General features: G+C 34.2%; 1 long non-coding RNA gene across 1 annotated transcript in view; it reads right to left on the bottom strand.

Moving 5' to 3' along the window:
• The window catches only part of LOC116279944 (uncharacterized), a 541,851-nt gene that overhangs the window by 418,962 nt on the left and 100,886 nt on the right, over positions 1 to 22,003 (bottom strand). The window contains exon 2 of the long non-coding RNA XR_012071882.1: positions 11,930 to 12,019. This is a non-coding gene — a long non-coding RNA (uncharacterized lncRNA). The remainder of the gene's footprint in view (positions 1 to 11,929; positions 12,020 to 22,003) is intronic.

Raw genomic sequence — 22,003 nt, 5'->3', positions numbered from 1 at the left:
ACATATTTGTGTAAGTCTCCATTTCCTTCTTAGATTCTTTCTTAATATCTACAGTACATGATGCCTTTGGGAAGAATTTTTTATCATTATGGGTTGTCATTATGCAGAAAACACTCAGGTTTATGTCTATTTGATAACTTAGCTTTGGCAGCAGATGATCTGATTCAGAGTCTGTCTACAGTGAGTAATTGAATGTCAGAAACGTTTTAAATTAAATTCTGACAAAGATGAAATGCTTTGTGAAGGAATCTTAATGTTTGTTAAATTCTTTGTCCTTTTTTTTTTTTCATGGCTTCTTAATGGTTGCAATCTTGTATCTCCTTTTCCAAAGAAAAGCCCGTGTGCTGGTTAAGATTCTGTAGAGGGAGACACCACATTGAATCTGTTCTGTGTCTCTTCAACATCTTAAGTATATGTAATTGTACAATAAAAAAGAACAGCGATGAAAAAGTTTTTGACAGGATGGCACAGTTAGTTAGTATCAATGTATATTTCATTTCCTGTTAATGGATATAGATATAAGAAACAGGACTTGTTAATGATCTCAAGTGGATAAATATAAAGAAGATTTTGGAGGAATTTAGGAGCAGTGGTCCTCTGAAACACTGAATAGCAAACTGTATTACCAATTAATGACACTGTAGAACCGGCAGGAAATACTCCTGTTTTGTTGGTGTGGCTTGCACATATACCCACTTCCTATTTTTAGACTCAATACAGGCCCATAGGGAGTTGAAATCCAGGGAAATTTCATGTTTGCAGGCACTAATCTTGGTTTAAAGGGTAAATCAGAAACTTCAGCTTGACTTGGATTCAGTGTCTAGCTCTACTCTTATTTCTGTGACACTGAAAAAGTTACTAAATAGCTTCAGTTTCCTCATTCATAAACTGGGAATTATATGGCCCTCATTTGTTAACTCAATCAACAAACATTTACTGTATACATCCTATGAGCTAGCCATAACCAAGCAACAGAGGATACAGCAGGAGCAACCAAACAGAATATTTCTGCCTCGTGGACTGTAAATTCTAAGAGAGAATAAATCAGAGAATAAAATATATGTTAGAAAATTACAAATACAACAAAAATAGAAGTGATATGCAAGTGTGTGGGGGGTATGCGTGTGTACTGTATGTCTGAGATGCAGAATTCTAAAATAGTGTACACATGCCTTCCCCAGTTGTTTAATAAAACAATATATATGATATAAATATGATCAAACTATATACTATATGATTTTATATACATATATATAATATAGTTTGGATATAGTTTTCCATATATATCACAGTATATATATCATCTGGAAACAGAACAGTCAGGTTTTTTATTGGTAAAACGCTCACTCACTGTTGGAGGAATAATGCCAATTTCACATCTCTTGCAGAGCTAGAACCAAGAATCCCATGGAACCAGAAAGGAAGACACTAAAAAGGTCTAGACTCAAGTGTGTTCTGTTTAATTATAAAATGCATGCCAATTACACAAGAAGTGTTTCTGAAAGTAGGAGAAATTGTCACATCCCTGTGAGCAAAGGTTAGATCTAGTATGTGCGGTGATGTTTTTGGTAACACAAGAGGCTTTTCCAGAAGAATGTTTGACCCTGTCTGTTCTTTCTCATCTGCTTCTGTTTCTTTGCTCTTCCCAAGAAGTGTGATCCAGTACACATGTCCTTGTCGTGTGGTGTAAATGAAATCTCTAACATACTTGGTGACTGCTTCACATGGTAACGGGTGTCTTTCTTCTAGAATCCCCTGTTTAGGGGCTAAACCACTGTAACTTGCACTCCTTTACAAAAACATCATTGCTGCAGAGAACAAAATAAAACTTTAACAAAGTCATTTTCATTGGTCTGGGTTTCTGATGACCTAGTCTTAAATTATGTATGTTTTTGACACAATTAACAGAGACTTGTAAATCACCAGGCACATATTTATCACTGCTAGAAGTATCTCCCTATTTCCTTCTTACTCGTACCTGAAAATATATTTGTGTTCAGTGTGCTTAGAAGTCACTACACACAGAATCATCTTATCTATCTAAAAATTCATGTGGAGAAAAAAATCCCTAAGTAATTTATATGTGCATGATTTTATTTTTTACTAATGCTGTTCTATTTTTTAATTTTTAAATTAACATGTATTTTTAAAATTAAAATTATTTTAAAATAGATATTTTAAAAAGCTGCAGGCTAATAAAACAATTTTATATGTACCAAATCATCCAAAATAAATAATAGACACTAAGTTAAGAAACAATCTCAATCAAAATGAATTTCTCTCCAAGGACTAGGAAAGGTAATTGCTCTCACTACCATAACCTTGTGTTGTAGTTTCTCTATAATAAGCCTATATTACCTTTTATATTCGATATTAAAAACAAGTTACATTTTAATAGCAAATCTAATTTCACCATTATTTATCTGAATAGATATAATATCTTAAATGAATTAAGACTCAATAATGTCTTATGATGATTCTGTCCATTAACTAAATATCATGTCTTAGAATTAATACCTTGAACTTTGGCATATCACTGTTTTTCACCAGTAATTACAGTGGAATATATATTTTATTCATTGTGTTGAGTATAGACTCCCAGAGGCAGAATCTATCTCTGACACCAATTCCAGTACCACTGCCACCTAGTTAACTACCTGCTTGACCTCCAACAGCAACTCTCAGTTGTCAATTTCCACCCATATCAGCAATGAAAAGGTCTTAAATCCCAGAGCCAGAGACAAAGATCCACACAAGTGTCATTTCCAGAGTCAAGACTGACTATACCCAGCCCTAGAAATCAACAGGGATAAAGAGTGCCTGGGAGGGTCTTGGTAGTTTAGAATAACGGGTCTGTACCTAGGGTCTGTGGGGTCAATAGGCACATGAAAACAAGATCAATATCACTAATATCAGAGAAATACAAATCAAAACTACAATGAGGTGTATAACTGAAAAATTGTGCTCTACAATGGAATTTGATACAACATTGTAAAATGACTAAATATCAATAAAAATGTGAAAAATAAATAAATAAAATACTTTTATTATCAAAAAACCCTCACAACTACAATGAGGTATCACCTCACACCAGTCAGAATGGCCATCATTCAAAAATCCACAAATGACAAATGCTGGAGAGGCTGTGGATAAAGGGGAACCCTCCTACACTGCTGGTGGGAATGCAGTTTGGTGGAGCCACTCTGGAAAACAGTGTGGAGATTCCTCAAAAGACTAGGGATAGACTTACCCTATGACCCAGGAATCCCACTCCTGGGCAAATATCCAGAAGGAACCTTACTTCAAAATGACACCTGCACCCCAATGTTCATAGCATCATATTTACAATAGCCAAAACATGGAAACAGCCTAAATGTCCATCAACAGATGAGTGGATAAAGAAGAAGTGGTATATTTATACAATGGAATACTATTCAGCCATAAAAACTGACAACATAATGCCATTTGCAGCAACATGGATGCTCCCGGAGAATGTCATTCTAAGTGAAGTAAGCCAGAAAGAGAAAGAAAATACCATATGAGATCACTCATTCGTAGAATCTAAATAAAACAAACAAACAAAACATAAATACAAAACAGAAACAGACTCATAGACATAGAATACAAACTAGTGGTTGACAAAGGGGGAGAGGGGTAGGAAGGTATAGACAGGGATTTCAAAATATAGAATAGATAAACAAGATTACACTGTATAGCACAGGGAAATATATACAAATTCTTATGGTAGCTCACAAAGGAAAAATATGACAATAAATAGATATATGTTCATGTATAACTGAAAAATTGTGCTGTACACTGGAATTTGATACAACATTGTAAAATTATTATAAATGAAAAAAAAGTTAAAAAAACTAGCACACATATGGCCCATGTGTTAGCTGATATTTGTGACTGACCAGATGAAACCGCTTTTTCAATCCTGAGGTCAGTGGTCACTCAAACAACCATGAGTTGAAGGCAAGTGTCATCCCAGAGTATAAGCTTTAGCTTGCCTGTCTGTAAACTTGACAGGTTCCTGCACTGTTTCACACATTTTGTTTAATGTTAACTTTCTGAGATTAATGCCGTGCTCTGATTTGCGAGTGTTATTCTAATCGCTAGTATAGGACACTTTTTTAAGTACAAGTTAAAATTAAATTTTATTACAGATCCTAATAATACTCAGAGAAAGCCACTGAAGTATGCAGGTGAACACCTGCGGATATTTACAGTAAGCATATAAAGTAATTTTCTCTGAAATTCTATAGCATATATCAAACACTCCAACCCAAAAACCAAAACTCCATCTATGGTATAATTCAGATTTTGGTTATGAAGTTTGATTCAAATTGTTTAATATAATTTTATGATGACAAACACTTTTCAAAGACCCTTCAACAAAACATCGCTCTTTAATCCTATACCCTGAAATACTGGCACTTCTTGCAAAGAGCGCAGAATTTTAAAAACCACAAATGTGAGTGGTCTTTAAAAGATATAGTTTAAAAACGCTATTAGTGTGAACAGACTGAAGGATAAGAAAGGTTTACAGACAACTATGTCCCACAAAATGTAAAAACTAACGTGAGAAAGCTTCACCACCAGGGGATTCCATTGCCCTAGTTTTTCTCTCAAGTCTGAGAGAAGGCAGTCAGAAAACTGCCCAAAATTGGCCCAGGTTAAAATTAGTTTTAAACCTAAGTATTTTCATTCAGAGGCACACCTTTCATTCAGCGCCCCAGTTCAAGAGTGTGGTTAATTTAAATCTATCCAAGTATGGGGTTTTAAAAGATGACAGTATTGGAAATGCACATATTTTCAGGTACTTCTGGCATAAGAATACCATACACGTGGCAATATGCTAGTTCACCTTTAAGCTTGAACACTGGACACTTTTCATAGCAGCCAATTTTTACTTTTTAACATCATAATAAGGAGTAAAGAACAGGCTTTAAAGTTGTACTCAGCTATTTGAATTGCTTACCATAATCCTGACAGGATGTGTAATACCATTATACTGTTTTACAATCAGATAATAAATGAAAAGTGATCCTTGACATTGATTTTCTAGAACACATTCTCTGTATGTGCTGTTAATCCTCATTAACTGGGCAATTTTTATAATACACTGGCGACATGACAAAAATAATACTTCACACCTGCTAAGGAAAACTTCATCTTGAGAAAAATACAAATACATATAAATCCAAGATGCAAGGTAATAAATGACAGCAAAAGAGAAGAAGAGACAAGAATAGTGTGGATGGGAAAACTACGATTTAATAGTATGCTCTAATACCTGACACACCAAATTGCAAACACGAAAACAAGAACTAAAATGTCTTCGATTTAATACGAGATGACGAAGTTACAGACAACATCCAGCCTTACAGAAAACGGCATCTTTAATCTTTAAGCGGAAGTTATAATAGCTCTTGGAAATTCCTTTTTTTTTTTTTTAATGTTCGTGAAAAATTGACAACTAATAGAGACACACTGGGGTAAAAGTATGCTAAACTGTTAATTTCTACACATCAGGGGGAAAAAACTAAGGATTACTTTTTAATTTTCCTGACAAGTATTTTGGTTCTCAAGAAGTATTGGTATTTTATTACCCAACATATAAATCTGCCAATTTATTTTATGAATTGCTCATTTACTTTGCATATTTGTAGACTGTTTTTGCATCCAGGTGTCGGTATTTCCTTCTTTTGGACATATTTTACAGTTGGTCTACAGTATTTTGTTATAGCAGCCTGAGCTAATACAGTATGCATTTTTAATAAAAAATTTACAGTCATAGAAAGCACTATTTATATTCCTGAATTTACTGCAAGGAATTTTTTTCTGGGCCTCATAAAAATTATTTCTTACCTAACAATTCTAGATCTGAAGATACTCTATAGTTTGAAAGAGTCTGTGGGAACAAATTTTAATTGCCAACTTGTATAGCAACAAATAAAAGAAAAATTGTATATTATACATATATATATATATGTATAAATGCTGATCAAAGTTTCAGTTCTTTGTCTCCACTTGGATGCCAAACCGGATTGAAAAAAGGTACATGTATGTGTGTTTAAGTGTGTGTGAGGGTTTAAGAGCATGTGTGGAGGTGTGTGAGTGTGTGTATATGTGTGGGTGCATGTGTATACTCACTATAAATTTTAGTTCCATACAACTCATCAGTTCTTATAGACTTTAATTTACTTGGTTATTAATGCAATTATTCAAATGCTATTTTTTACATTTTTTTTTTGCTACTTTCCTTGTGAAACACTCCTGGTTATTTTAACTGCTGTTATAATCTCTGCTTCATACAACTATTGCAAAACTGAATATATTAAATGAGAAAAGGAAAAAATAGGTCAATATATCTATATAAGTGGTCAAATAAAATAACTGAGATTATGCTTACTTCTTCATCAATCAAAACCTATTGGTCATGTACCTAGCATTGTTCTTACTACTCTAAAAGATAACACAATTATAAAGCATAACTGATACAGTCAAAGGTCTTACAATTTAACTGAAAACAAACAAAGATACATAGTAGTTCAATTATGAACTCCAGTCTAACAAAAATTTTAACAGTAACTCAGGCAACAGGGAGTTACCACACTCTTGGACTGCAATCACTGGTAAATGGTTATACGACAGTTTTGAAAATTTGATATTTGGGGAGAAGAAATGCTAATATATTTACACTTTGTAACCTCTGATACCCTTTAGAGAAGGTGTAATAATTACACGTTTAACAAGCACACACCAACACAAAGAGCAGAGGAAGAATCCTGCCGTGTTAGGCTTGCTTTCTTTAGTTTCTGCATCAATTCCTTACAGTGTTTTTTAATAACAAGTATCAAAATGCTTTGTTCAATCTCAAGTATTGCATTCATTTGAACATGTCCTGAGCCAAAACCAATATAAAATATTAATGTATTCTAACCATGGGTAGATGTTGAGTTATTTATTGCTCATGTTTCTATTTTTATGGAATATTTTTCCCATAGTTTGTAGATTAGGTGTTATGGAACCACTGAGTCAAATTTTTTACATAAGATTTTGCCATTTCATTATCTAAGAACAAGAAAATTGTATTTAATGTATCAATGAAATACATTAAATCATATTAGAAATTATTAATAAGTGATCAAATAACAGCCACTGTTTAGTGACCATAACAAAATGGTCACTATATCTCTCATCAATTTTATAATTCAGTCAGTTTGCTAGGCATTACAATACTATATCCTATTTTTTCCTTACACAAGCTTCAAATTTGAAACTATTATACCCAACGGAAAATAGGGAAATAGTTTCAAAGTATGTAAACAACTTGACCTATTAATATGGAAGCATGGCTTATATCCCATTTTCTCCAACTCCACAGCCTCCAATGCAGCAGAGCAAAAGTAACACAATCAGATTAAAGTTTCATGTTTAAAAAAAAAACTCTTAAATGTTAGCATTCCCTGGGTAATGTCCTAGATCCAACTCTTTATTGCTGTCTTTTTGGCAAACTATACAAACATTTTCTTCACCGCTTGAATTACCTTATATATATTCAACCCTGAATCTTCATCTGTTATTCAGAACCATAAAGCCAACTCATCTCTCAACTGGGAATAACCTATTAATTGATATTTCCATCACTGACCTTCTCTTCTCCTAACCCTGCTCATTCAGTGTTGATACACCATTCAACAATTCTACCACCCACCCATTTACCCAAGGAGGAAATCATGATATCAACATTGACTTCTCTGTCCATCATTTTCACCATTTAGCTAATTTTAACTCCCACTTATCGCATTACTCTTTCTCATTCTCTTTATGACAAGAGCAACTATCCTAGTTTTGGTCATTAACATTTGTGGACTGAATTAAAACAGCTCAATGTTAAGTCTGCCTACTATGAAGCCACAATGGATTCAGAATGACCTTCCTCAAACAAAAATCAGATCAAGTTATCTCCTGTTTTAAATGTTTTCAAAAGCTCTCCTTGTTGTTAATAAATGTTTACTCCCTTACAAGATTTGCAATATTCTTTGTAATCTGGTTTCTGCTTTCAATTTACTTCTTGTCCTGACTTAAATTACATACTCCAACTGTCTTTCACTACTTTTAAAACTGGAATATGGCATGTTCTTTCTCTGTATGCTTTGACGTACGACAAATTCCCTACCAGTACAAGACCTTCATGTGTCTTATTTATTGTATTGCTTTTCTATTTCTACTGCAAAACAATAATTGTCTATAACCTAGTGGTTTAAATGATACAAACTTTTTGATTTACGACTCTGCATGGCAGAAGTCTGAAAAGGGTCTAACAGGGTTACACTCATGCTGTCGGCAGGGCTACACCGCTGTTGAAGGCTGTGGGACAAAATCCGTTCCCCTGCCTCCTTGGAGCTTCCAGGGCCCGCTTGCAGTCCTGAGCTTGTCACACTATCTTCAGAGCAGAAACGGCTGCTCCAGCCTTTTTCACATCATTTCATTCCGACACTGAATCACCTGCTTCCCTCTTTTACTTCTTAGAGCCTTTGTAATGAGCTAGGCCCACCCAAATAATCCAGGATAATCTTCCAATTTCAAATTGCTTAATCATATCTGAAAACTCCCTATTCCATGTAAGGTAACATGAACATACAGTCCCAGGATTAGGGTGAGAAATCTTTAGGGACCCATTATTTTGCCTATCACATTTATTCTTAAGTTTTCAGATTCAAGGTAAATTCTTCCACAAAGCTCCTTATCATGGCTACATGCTGCTGCTATGCATTAGCATTCATTCTTAGTTGTGCTTATTATGCAAGAGTAAACAAGACAATCACTGACCTCACGCAGTTTATAATCTAGTAAATGATAAAGAAAATTAAACACGTATGGACATGAGGGCAGGAAACTGGCTCACAACTATATTCCCAGTGACCATCACAATTATGCCATCTAGTCAATATTTAAATACTTTGAGTGAATGAGTAAAGAAATAAGTAGAAAATATATTTAATGCATTTCACAAAGCATCTTCTAATCATAAAATTCATTATTTCTCTGTAAATATATTTTTAACCAGTATCTCGTCCAGCTTTAGTGTTATTTTGTCCACTCTGGTTTCATTCTTTTTCTCAAAATATTGATGACTTTGTCTGTCTGCCTCATACAAAATATTTAATTAGGCAAAAATAATCATCTCACATAATTTTTCTATACATTTGTATAATCTTTCTACACACTTGCAGTGAATATTCTTAAAACGAAATTAAGAAAAACATCCCTTTCACAGTAACATGAAAAAAAAAACTAGGTATACATTTAACAAAGGAAGTAAACACTTTTATAATTTGAAAAACTCCAAGTATATACAGAAATTAAGCCACATATAAATAACAGGGAAACCAATCCACGTTCATGATTGAAACACTTAACCTTGTTAAAATGACAATACTTCACAAACTTACCTACAGGTTTAACACGTTCCCCATTCCAACGTCAGCTGACTTTATTATAGAAGTGGACAAGCTGATTCTAAAATTCATGTCAAATTATACGGGACCCAGAATATCCAAAACAATCTTGAAAAATAAAACACAGTGTATGACTTCACACTTCCTCATTTCAAAGCTTACTACAAAGCAATGGTAATCAAAAAAGTGTGCTGTCATGGAAACACAGATAAAAATCAATGGAATAGAACTGAAAATCCAAAACACTAACAAACATATGGCCAAATAATTTTCTACAACATGCCAAGACCATCCAAAGAGAAAAGAAGATTCTTTTCAACAAATGATGTTGGGACAGATAAATAGCCCCTTGCAAAAAATCAAATTGGTCCCTTATCTTACACCTAGGGTAAAAATTAAGTCAAAATTGACCACAGACTTATATGTAGAAGCTAAAGCTATAAAACTCTTAAAAGAAAACATAATGGCAAATCTCTTTTACCTTAGATTTGGCAAAGGATTCTTAGAAATGACACAAAAACATGGACAGTAACAACAAAAAATTGGATCAATATTAAAAACTAACTGCTTCAAAGATACAATCAAGAAAGTGAAAAGTAAACACAGAATAGGAAAAATATTTGCAAGTCATATATCTGATAATGTATTTGTATTTAGAATATATAAAGAACTTTTATGAATCAATAATAAAAACACAAACAACCCAATTGAAAGAAGAGCAAAGGATATGAGTAGGCATTTCTTCCATGAAGACATACAAATGGCCAGTAAGCACATGAAAAGATGTTTGACATCCTCAGTCATCATGGAAGTACAAACCCAGAACACAATGAGATACTACTTTCCACCCATTAGGATGGTTAGAGTCTTACAGGAAAATAACAATAAGTGTTGGTGAGAAAACAGGGAAACTGGAATATTGATTTGCTGCTGGTGGGAATGTACAATATTCCAGCCACTTTGAAAAATGCTCTAGTAGTTTCATTTATGATTAAAAGTGGAGTTTCCATATGACCCGGTAATTTTACTCCTATGTATATACCCAACAGAAATGTATACTTTTCTCCACACAAAAACTTGTACATGAATGTTTATAATAGTATTATTCATATTGCCAAAAGGTGGAAACAGTTCATAGACCCATCAACTGCAGCATGCATCAACAACTTATGGCATGCCCATACAACAGAATATTCAGACATAAAAGCAATGAAGTACTGATACATTCAAGATGAATCTGGAGAACATGTGGTAAGTTCAAGTAGTTAAGTCAAAAAATACCACCTATTATATAATTGCATTCACATAAAATGATTAAAATAGAAAAATACACAGATAGTGAAAAATAGGTAATTGTTTAGGGATGGGTGTAGAAATTGAAGGGATAAAAGGCTAGTCACAAGGTATGGCATTTCTTTTTGAGGAAATGAAAATGTTTTCTAATTGACTGTATGTAGGTAGTTGCACATACCTATGAATATACTAAAAAAAATTGAATTGCAAGCTTCAAATATGTGAATTGTATGGTATGTGAATTATATCTCAAAAAAATTTAAAAGTCAACTAATACATAATTCATTGAAAAAAATAAAAATATTTAACATTGTATTTCTTAAACACTAACTAAAGAAGAAAAAACCATGACATCACTATTAAAGGTAAATACATTCTAAAATGCTTAGGTGTTTCTAAACTTGCTCAATGCCTGTGACATCAGTCACATGTTAAAATCAAAAACAAATGGAGACCAATTTTGAAAATTCCCTGAGCAGATAAAACCAGTTTAGCTAATTTTGTAAGATTAACTTGACCTGGGTCACTTTCTGTTTGTGCATCTAGAAATCATAAGCAAAATTTAAAACTGTTTTCTAGAAGTGATATAACTACTAACCAATTTTGTATCATTTAAGATAATCCTAATATTATAACCAATCACTGTGAAAGAACAGTCATGCCTCCTTATAAGCTGCTTTATAATCATATATCTATGAGCCTCACTGCATGTTGTTTCGAGCACGCCTGGTTCACAAACCATCTTTTTGCACAATAGACCTTATTAATTGCTACTTCTTGGTGATTCATTGGTTTTACTCCTGTTATTTCTGAACTTTCGAAAGTTCAAATACAGTATTCCTCAGTGATAATCAAAGCTCCTAAAAGCGTTCATGCAGATACTCTGACATCAATTCCCTTTCCTCTTTCACCAAATGACGTGCACCTGTACCAGGCTGAGACAGGTGAGCAGATTCCAATTTGCAGCTTTTATCTTTGCTCCTTTAATACTTTCTTTTACTCCTTTTTGACTTAACATTATCACCTTGCTATAGAAATGTTATTCCAGTTTCTACACAAATATCATAAATAGCTGGAGAGAGGAAACATGATGCAAACTTTATTTCAAATGAACTGAATAAAGTTTTGCCCCAGTTAGAAGAAAGAAAAAAAAACATGGAACTTACCTGTCCCAGGATGGTTTCTTTGAGAAGTAGACTCTGAAGCAGAAATCAGAGAGGAGGAAGTTTGTTAAGAAGGTCTCCTGTGGTCAGTGGCTGTGGATGAGGAAGAAGGGCGAATCAGTCAGAGGAAGAAGTCAAGCTTCAAGGCAATTTCAGTGGAACGACTCTGCCATCTCTGCAGGCAGTACTGAGAGGAGATGACCCAGCAGAGCTGCTCTAAGACGGGATGAGAAAGCAGGGTATTTCCACTCATGCGCTGAGCAATCACTGGGTGAGGACCAATCAGGGATGGGGTCATCACCTTTGTGATCATAAGGGAGGACAGCTGAGTGCTGGATGCAGGTAGTAGCTTCATCAGCTGGGCTAAAAACATATTTATTTCTGAAGAGGGATAAATGGATTGCACCTCAAGACCAAGATACTGCTAAAAGAAATGTTACTTTAAATAAATATGGTATTGCCTTAAATAAATAAACCTTAAAGAATATGGTAATTCATACTTAATAAGCTGATTCTAAATGAAATATAATAAAACATAAGAATATAATAACTTCAGGTGTTTCTTGTGAAAATACATCTGTTAAACTTATTATTGCCCATTTGAAGGTAAAGATATTATTTCTCTGGCTGCTTTTCAGATGTTATCCTCTGTTTTTTTAGTAATTTAAAATGATTTTCCTAGGCATGGTTTTCTTGGTATTCATCCTATTTGGGGTTTGTAGGTACTCTTGAATCCTGGATAACTTTCTTCCCTTTGCCCTGTCTCACTCCACTCTGTCTTCTCTCCCAATACTTCAATTAGGATAACTGACACTTTCATTTGGGTCTCAAACATTTCTTATGTTTTTTCTCAATCCATTCATTTTCCCTTCAGATTGTACCGGCCTTTATTGTAATTTACTGATTCATTTTGCTCATTCACTCTGCTGTTAAAACCATTTACTGAGTTAGTAATCACTCTACTTTATTTTCTTATTTTTCGATTATCCAAATTATTATTTCCTCTGCTTGAATTCTCCTATGAAAGTTTCATCTTGTTAGGTATAATTAGTTACAGCTGTCTTAATGTTATTAACTCCAAAGTCTTAACCATATGTGGGTGGTATGTTGAATTTTCTGTGTTGGTTTTAAATAATTTAGTACTGTATTTAGATGTGTCTGGTAGTTTTAGATGTAATGGTAGTCACTGTATAAGAAAAAAATTAGACATGTAGCTTTTATCTTCCTCCGGAAAGGACTTAATTTTCATCTGACAATTGTAATATGTGTACTAGAGTCTGGGATTCAGACTTTATAGGTCTGAATGTTTTGCTTTTTTGTTTTTGAAATACATAGATTTTTAGGGAACTCAACAACAAACCTGGAATATTTACTAGTTACCCATCTAGGCATGCCCTGTATGCTATCTTTTAAAACTCAAATACTGTAAGATAACTAAAGATTCTGCTTAGTCTTGACGACTCTTAGCTTCATGTTTATGTTTGTCTTCCTGCCTCTTGGTCCTTGCAAATAAAAAAAGGAAAAAAAAAAAGAAAAGAAAAGAAAAAGAAAATGCCTTGAGAGATAAGTGGTATAGAATATTGAACTACCTTCTTTGTTGTTCTCATTTCTCTTCTTCCGAACCTGGACCCCTAAGCTTTAGCTTTTCTCTGAAACTCTGAACTTCAAGGTTGTGTTCTAGCCCTTTGATACCACTAAAGCCCTAGGCTTCTCCTTTCTTCTTGGCCTGTCTGCTCTCTGTTGCTTATAGATAAGCAAATCTGCCGAGGTAAGGAGGATGATAGTCAATGTCTGGTGCAACTTAATGAAACTCCCATTCAAGGAAGTCAATGTTCACTTTTGAGCTTCCCATGAGACTAGAATGAGGCTTTGTGATCTATCCTGGGCTTTGAAGTAGGAATGAGGAAAGCAAAAAGGCAGAGAATACTGAAAAAATGGAAGTCATAGCAACAGCCAGGCTACAGGACAACATTATCCCCATCCAGTTTGGTTGCCAGTGCTGTCACGATTTGAACAGAGATGAAGTGTCTAGTGTCCCTAATGTGGAGGCAGCTGAATCCAGTGCTCAGAAATCTGAGCAGTGATGTCCTTGTGAGGCCGAATCCATGGCATGTTCTGCTCATGGTTCTGATTTTCAGTAACCTTTAAACTATCTCAACATTTTCAGCAATTTAGTGACATATCTAGTAAACTCTCAATAAACTATTTTCTGCTGTCTGTGCAGAATGAATTATACTGCATTCAACCAATTTATACTTTTTTCTTTCTTTTTTTTTTTGGTGGGAGTAGGTAATTAGATTTGTTTATTTATTTATCCTTGGAGGAGGTTTTGGGGATTGAACCCAGGACTTCATGCATGCCAAGCAGGTGCTCTACCACTTGAACCACTTGAGCTACACCCACCCTCTTATACTCTCACCAACAATGTATGATGGTTTCCTCCCAGCACACTTCTCAGTCTTCTAGGTTGCTGCCCAGTAGATAGGTGGAAAACTACAATTCATTATTATTTTAATTTTTGTTTAATTAAACTGAGTAAACTCAATTGTATCTTTATAGTTTTTTTTAAACCAGACATGATTTATCGATTGTTTGCTATGTTCAAGTGGTTTGTAAAGTGTTTTACATTAATCTTCCCATTTAACATGCATCATCTTTATTGCATAATTGAGGAAACATTTAGAAATATAAAGTGACTTGTTCAATACATTACAGCAAATGAGTGTGAAGCTGAGATTTTAAGCCAAGTAGCCTGACTGCAGAGCTCATATGATTAAGCACCTTGCTTCAGTGGTTCCCTTTAATATAAATATGTATTTGCTCACTTTATTGACTTATACTTATCATACTTTTATAATAAGAAAACAAGTCTAATCGTATTTTATAATTACAATGGAGACAATAAAATAATTATTTTTTCATTTTTTATTTTTTTTACATTTTTTATTGATTTATAATCATTTTACAATGTTGTGTCAAATTCCAGTATTCAGCACAATTTTTCAGACATTCATGGACATATACACACTCATTGTCACATTTTTTTCTCTGTGAGTTATCATAACATTTTGTGTATATTTCCCTGTGCTAAACAGTGTAATCTTGTTTATCTATTCTACAATTTTGAAATCCCAGTCTATCCCTTCCCACCCTCCACCCCCTGGTAACCACAAGTCTGTATTCTCTGTCTGTGGGTCTATTTCTGTCCTGTATTTATGCTTTGTTTTTGTTTGTTTGTTTGTTTTTGGTTTTGTTTTTTAGATTCCACATATGAGCAATCTCATATGGTATTTTCCTTTCTCTTTCTGGCTTACTTCACTTAGAATGACATTCTCCAGGAGCATCCATGTTGCTGCAAATGGCATTATGTTGTCGGTTTTTATGGCTGAGTAGTATTCCATTGTATAAATATACCACCTCTTCTTTATCCACTCATCTGTTGATGGACATTTAGGCTGTTTCCATGTTTTGGCTATTGTAAACAGTGCTGCTATGAACACTGGGGTGCAGGTGTCATCCTGAACTAGGGTTCCTTCTGGATACAAGCCCAAGAGTGGGATTCCTGGTTCATATGGTAAGTCTATTCCTAGTCTTTTGAGGAATCTCCACACTATTTTCCATAGTGGCTACACTAAACTGCATTCCCACCAGCAGTGTAGGAGGGTTCCCCTTTCTCCACAGCCTCTCCAGCATTTGCCATTTTTGGATTTTTGAATGACGGCCATTCTGACTGGTGTGAGGTGATACCTCATTGTAGTTTTGATTTGCATTTCTCTGATAATTAGTGATATTGAGCATTTTTTCATGTGCTTTTTGATCATTTGTATGTCTTCCTTGGAGAACTGTTTGTTTAGGTCTTCTGTCCATTTTTGGATTGGGTTGTTTATTTTTTTCTTATTGAGTCGTATGAGCTGCTTATATATTCTGGAGATCAAGCCTTTGTCGGTTTCACTTGCAAAAGTTTTCTCCCATTCCATAGGTTTTCTTCTTGTTTTATTTCTGGTTTCCTTTGCTGTGCAGAAGCTTGTAAGTTTCATTAGGTCCCATTTGTTTATTCTTGCTTTTATTTCTTCTAGGAGAAAATTTTTGAAATGTATGTCAGATAATGTTTTGCCTATGTTTTCCTCTAGGAGGTTTATTGTATCTTGTCTTATGTTTAAGTCTTTAATCCATTTTGAGTTGATTTTTGTATATGGTGTAAGGGTGTGTTCTAGCTTCATTGTTTTACATGCTGCTGTCCAGTTTTCCCAACACCATTTGCTGAAGAGACTGTCTTTATTCCATTGTATATTCTTGCCTCCTTTGTCGAAGATGAGTTGACCAAAAGTTTGTGGGTTCATTTCTGGGCTCTCTATTCTGTTCCATTGGTCTCTATGTCTGTTTTGGTACCAATACCATGCTGTCTTGATGACTATAGCTCTATAGTATTGTCTGAAGTCTGGGAGAGTTATTCCCCAGCCTCTTTCTTTCTCTTCAGTAATGCTTTGGCAATTCTAGGTCTTTGGTGGTTCCATATAAATTTTATTATGATTTGTTCTAGTTATGTGAAATATGTCCTGGGTAATTGGATAGGGATTGCATTAAATCTGTAGATTGCCTTGGGCAGTGTGACCATTTTAACAATATTGATTCTTCCAATCCAGGAGCATGGAATATCTTCCCATTTTTTAAAGTCTTCTTTAATTTCCTTCATCAATGGTTTATAGTTTTCTGTGTATAATTCTTTCACCTCCTTGGTTAGATTTATTCCCAAATATTTTATTACTTTGGGTGCTATTTTAAAGGGGATTGTTTCTTTACTTTCTTTTTCTGTTGATTCATCGTTAGTGTAAAGGAATGCAACTGATTTTTGAACGTTAATTTTGTAACCTGCTACCTTGCTGAATTCTTCAATCAGCTCTAGTAGTTTTGTGTGGACCTTTTAGGGTTTTCTATATATATAGTAACATGTCATCAGCATTTAATGACACTTTTACCTCTTCTTTTCCAATTTGGATCCCTTTTATTTCTCTTGCCTGACTGCTGTGGCTAGGACTTCCAGGACTATGTTGAATAGGAGTGGTGATAGTGGGCATCCTTGTCTTGTCCCAGATTTTAGTGGGAAGCTTTTGAGTTTTTCACCATTGAGAACTATGCTGGCTGTAGGTTTGTCATATATAGCTTTTATGATGTTGAGATATGTTCCCTCTATACCTACTTTGGCAAGAGTTTTTATCATAAATAGATGTTGAATTTTGTCAAATGCTTTTTCTGCATCGATTGAGATGATCATGTGGTTTTTGTCCATTCTCTTGTTGATGTGATGTATTACATTGATTGATTTGTGTATGTTGAACCAGCCTTGTGTCCCTGGGATGAACCCCACTTGGTCATGATGTATAATCTTTTTTATGTGTTGTTGGATTCTATTTGCTAAAATTTTGGTGAGGATTTTGGCGTCTACGTTCATCAGTGATATTGGCCTATAATTCTCCTTTTTTGTAGTGTCTTTGCCTGGTTTTGGTATCAGGGTGATGGTGACTTCATAGAATGAGTTTGGGAGTATTCCCTCCTTTTCAATCGTCTGGAAGAGTTTGAGAAGGACTGGTATGAGTTCTTCTTTGTATGTTTGGTAGAATTCCCCGGTGAAGCCATCCGGTCCTGGACTTTTTTTTGTAGGGAGGTTTTTAATTGCTATTTCTATTTCCTTTCTAGTGATCAGATTGTTCAACTGTTCAGTTTCTTCTTGATTCAGTTTTGGTGGACAGTATGTTTCCAGAAACTTGTCCATCTCATCTAGGTTATCCAGTTTGGTTCCATAGAGTTTTTCATAATATTCTCGTATGATATTCTGTATTTCTATTTTGTTTGTTGTAATTTCTCCATTTTCCTTTCTTATTTTGCTAATTTGTGCTCTCTCTTTTTTCTTCTTTGTGAGTTCGGCCAAAGGTTTGTCGATTTTATTTACTTTTTCAAAAAAACAGCTTTTGGTTTGGTTGATTTTTTCTATGGTCTTGTTAATCTCTATTGTATTTAATTCCCCTCTGATCTTTATTATTTCCTTCCTTCTGCTGCTTTTTGGGGCTTTTTGTTTATATTTGACCAGTGCATAATATCATGTAATAAAAAATGTTAAAATTTATTAGAAAACTAGAAGAACACATATAGTAGGTTTGGTGTAATATTTGAGGTGTCCCAAACTGGTAAAACCTGTAAAATAAATACATAACTCCAGAAAACCTATCTTTTCTAAGCAAGTTTTTCTTCACATATATGTATAGAAAACATATATGTGTGCATATATAGAGAGAAACACACATATATATTTGTATGTATGTGTATATGTATGTGTGTGTGTGTGTGCGTGTGCATTCTGACAGACCTTTTGATTTACCAAAATAATAAAGAGTCCTATATCATACAAATAGCAAGGAGTGGTTTTAAAAACACTAACACAAAACAAAACAAAACAAACATAGCCTAAAAGTTATTTCTTGTGAACTGGTCTTGAAGGGAATTATCTACTTTGCTAGACAAACAAATTGTAATAGGAATATGTTAGTCAATAAATCAAGACTCTGGAATCCTCTGTGAAGGAATCAAGTGTGACATCAGTAACATTTGGTTAACTAGACCCACATGATGAAATTCAGTATCATTAATTTCTCTAAAGATACCTCCACTCCCTAATGAATTACTAATGAATGCTTTGCACGTTTACATTTTTATCTACGCCCTAAAGCCATTTTGAGGTTATGGTGATGCAATGTCATTCTTAATTTATTTCCCCAACATAGTTGGGCCATTGTTAAAACTGCTATAATAGCCAGAATAAAATCTCAGTTTTATTATCCTTTCCATGTTATTTTTCTTTCTTTGAACATTTCTGACTCTCACAACCAAAGCTTTATATTATGACAAGCACCAAAGCTATATCATGTTTTCAAATTGATTATTTTTTGAAAAATGTGATCATTGTTAAGGGCACGACCTCTTTTTCCCTTGGACTGCTCCATTCATAGCCCCCATATCTGAGAAAGAAAAATAATCTGCTGACCAGCACCATACTAACCCCTTTTCTCAATTCATACATTAAATGTACTTCTCTTTTGCCTAGAATTCTACTAGCTTTTTAGTCTTGGGTTTTAATAAAAAGAGAAAGTGTGAGGAAACATGACTTGGGTACACTGCTGGATGGAGAGGGAAATACATGTTTTCTATTTCTCTTGAGAATAATAAGTTCTTGTCTTCCTAGGAAAAGACTGATCGCTTTTGGCCAGAGCAGTAAGTAACCATCTGAGTCAGTTTTAAGGCCATCATATTTGATCAATGACAACTTCCTTCAGCAGCATACTTCACAGAACCAGTCAAGCAGCAACAGCCTTTTCCCACCGCCTAGACTTGTAAACGTCAGCCAATCAGAAAGATCTCCACTTAATAACACGCTTGCACGGCTGAAGTTCAACCAATCCCTAAACATCACCACTTCTCAAAGTCAGCCAATTCTTGAGTCCCGCTTCTTTAAACTCTGTGTAAGATTAGCTCTTTGCTTTTCCTCTCTTCTTAGGAAAAGACTGATTGCTAACACGATACAGCTTTTCTTTCAGGCAATAAATGATGATCGCTTCTCTCTATATCCTTCAATGAAAATATAAGTAAATACCCTCTATTTTTAATGTCATGAAAAGGTTATAAGTTCCTTGAAGAAATCCACTCCTATGTGTTTATTTCTTTCTACTTCATTTAGCCTAATTTACTGTTTACTGAGGACTCTCAGTAAATAAATTACTGAAGAATACCTGAGTCACAAGGTATTTTAGGTGTTAAAAATCCAGTGGTGTCCAAACCTTAGAATTTAGCAGTAGACGCCTCCTTAAAACAAAATTTCACACTGAATCTAACTCATAACCAAAAAAGAAGCAGAATGTCTCTGGGTGAAGTTATGGAAGAGGAAGCCAGCCCTCTCCTATTTGTGCTACTGTTCACTTCACCTCTCTTGGGGCTCTAAGGTGCTTCTAAGTCATCAGCTAAGACTTTGCTAGATAGCATTTAAACCACTGATGTGTTTCTATTCTCCCATTAAAGATGAGGAAAGTAAGGCCCCAAGGACTTCCTCAGAACCAGATTACATACAAACAAAAGACTTTTTCTCTTATGAGTTCCTTGTCAGGCAATTCTTTTGTTGATGGTCTTCTTCTAAAATATATTATTGTTTTCACAGAGAAAAAAATGTGACAAGGGATATATATATATGTTCATGTGTAAGTGAAAAATTGTGCTCTACACTGGAATTTGACACAACATTGTAAAATGATTTTAACTCAATAAAAAAAGTTAAAAAATACTTGTAAAAATAAATTATTGTTTTCATTCACATGGATTCATTAATGTATATGAAGCTAGTTATATTTTGCATTAATGTTATCATTAAGCACTACAGTACAAAGTTACAGTAATCAAAAAAGTATGGTACTGGTGTAAAAATAGACATATAGATCAATGGAATAGAATAAAGGATAGAGAAATACACCCATGCATACATGGTCAACTAACATATAACAAGGGAGCCAAGAACACACTATGAAGAAATGATAGTTTCTTTCATAAATAGGGGTGAGAAAATTGGATATTCACATGAAAAAGAATGAAACTAGTCCTCTACCTTACAGCACTCACAAAAGTTACCCAGAAATAGGTTACAGATTTAAATATAAGACCTGAAACCACAAAACTCCTAGGAAAAGTTGCTTAACGGTGACCTTGGTAATGACTTTTAGGTTATGGTACCTAAAGCATAAGCAACAAAATAAAAAATAAATAAGTGGCACTACAGCAAACAAATAAGCTTCGGCACAGCAAAAGAAACAATCAACAAAATGAAAAAGCAGCCTATGGAATGGGAGAAAACACTTGCAAGCCACATATCTCATAGGTAGTTAATAGCCAAAATAAACAACTCATACAACTCAACAGCAAAGAAACCCAACTAATACAATTAAAAATGTGCAAGAGATCAGAAAAGGTATTTTTCCAAAGAAGACATACAAATGGCCAACAGGTACATGAAAAGGTGCTCAACATCACTAATCACTGGGGAAATGTGAATCAAAATCACAATGAAATATTGTATCACACCTGTCAGAATGGCTATCATCAAAAAGATCATAAGTAACAACTGTCAGCAAAGATGCTGAGTAAAGGGAACCCTTGCTCACTATTGGTGAGAATGTTAACTTTTACAGCCACTACGGAAAACAGTATGGAGTTTCCTCCAAAAATTAAAAATAAAACTACCATATGATCCATCAATTTCACTTCTGGGCAGCTATCTGAAATAAATAACATCTTTATCTTAAAGAGGTATCTGCACCCCCATGTTCACTGCAGCATTATTTACAATAGCCAAGACATAAAGACAACCTAAGTGTCCATTGATGGATGAACATATATATTAATACATACATATATAATGCCACATTTTCCAGCCATTTTTCAGGAAATCCTGCCACCTGTGACACCATGAATACATCTTGGGAGTATTATGCTAAGTCAGAGAAAAATAAATACTGTTATGACCTCACATATACATGGAATATTAAAAAAATGAACTCAAAGTAACAGGGAACAGATTGGTGGTTTCCAGAGGCAGGGGGTGTGGGCTCAGGCAAATGAGTGGAGGTGGTTAAAAAGTATAAACTTCCAGTTACAAGATAAATTCTGGGGATGTAATGTACATCATGGTGACTATAGTTAACAATCTGTATTATATATTTGCAAGTTGATAAGAGAATGGATCTTAAATGTTCTTATCACAAGAAAAAAATTTCTAATGATGTGAGGTGACAGATGTTAATCTTAATCTTACTGTGGTCATCATTTCACCCACATATATACATATATCATTATGCTGTACACTTTAAACTTATACAATGTTACATGTCAATTATATATCAATAAAACTGGAAAAAATGTAGTAATATTCTAGAATATTTACTGAGTTCCTCTATTTACTCACATATTTTAATAAACATCTTGTAAATTTTAAAGTCTTCATTCATATTATCTAAGATTAAAGTTTATAATAATTATATATAACAT

This window comes from Vicugna pacos, chromosome 4 (genome assembly GCF_048564905.1).
Source record: "Vicugna pacos chromosome 4, VicPac4, whole genome shotgun sequence".
Classification (NCBI taxonomy): domain Eukaryota; kingdom Metazoa; phylum Chordata; class Mammalia; order Artiodactyla; family Camelidae; genus Vicugna; species Vicugna pacos.
Note: the sequence above shows the minus strand (reverse complement) of the source record. Positions and strands in the feature narration are given on the sequence as shown.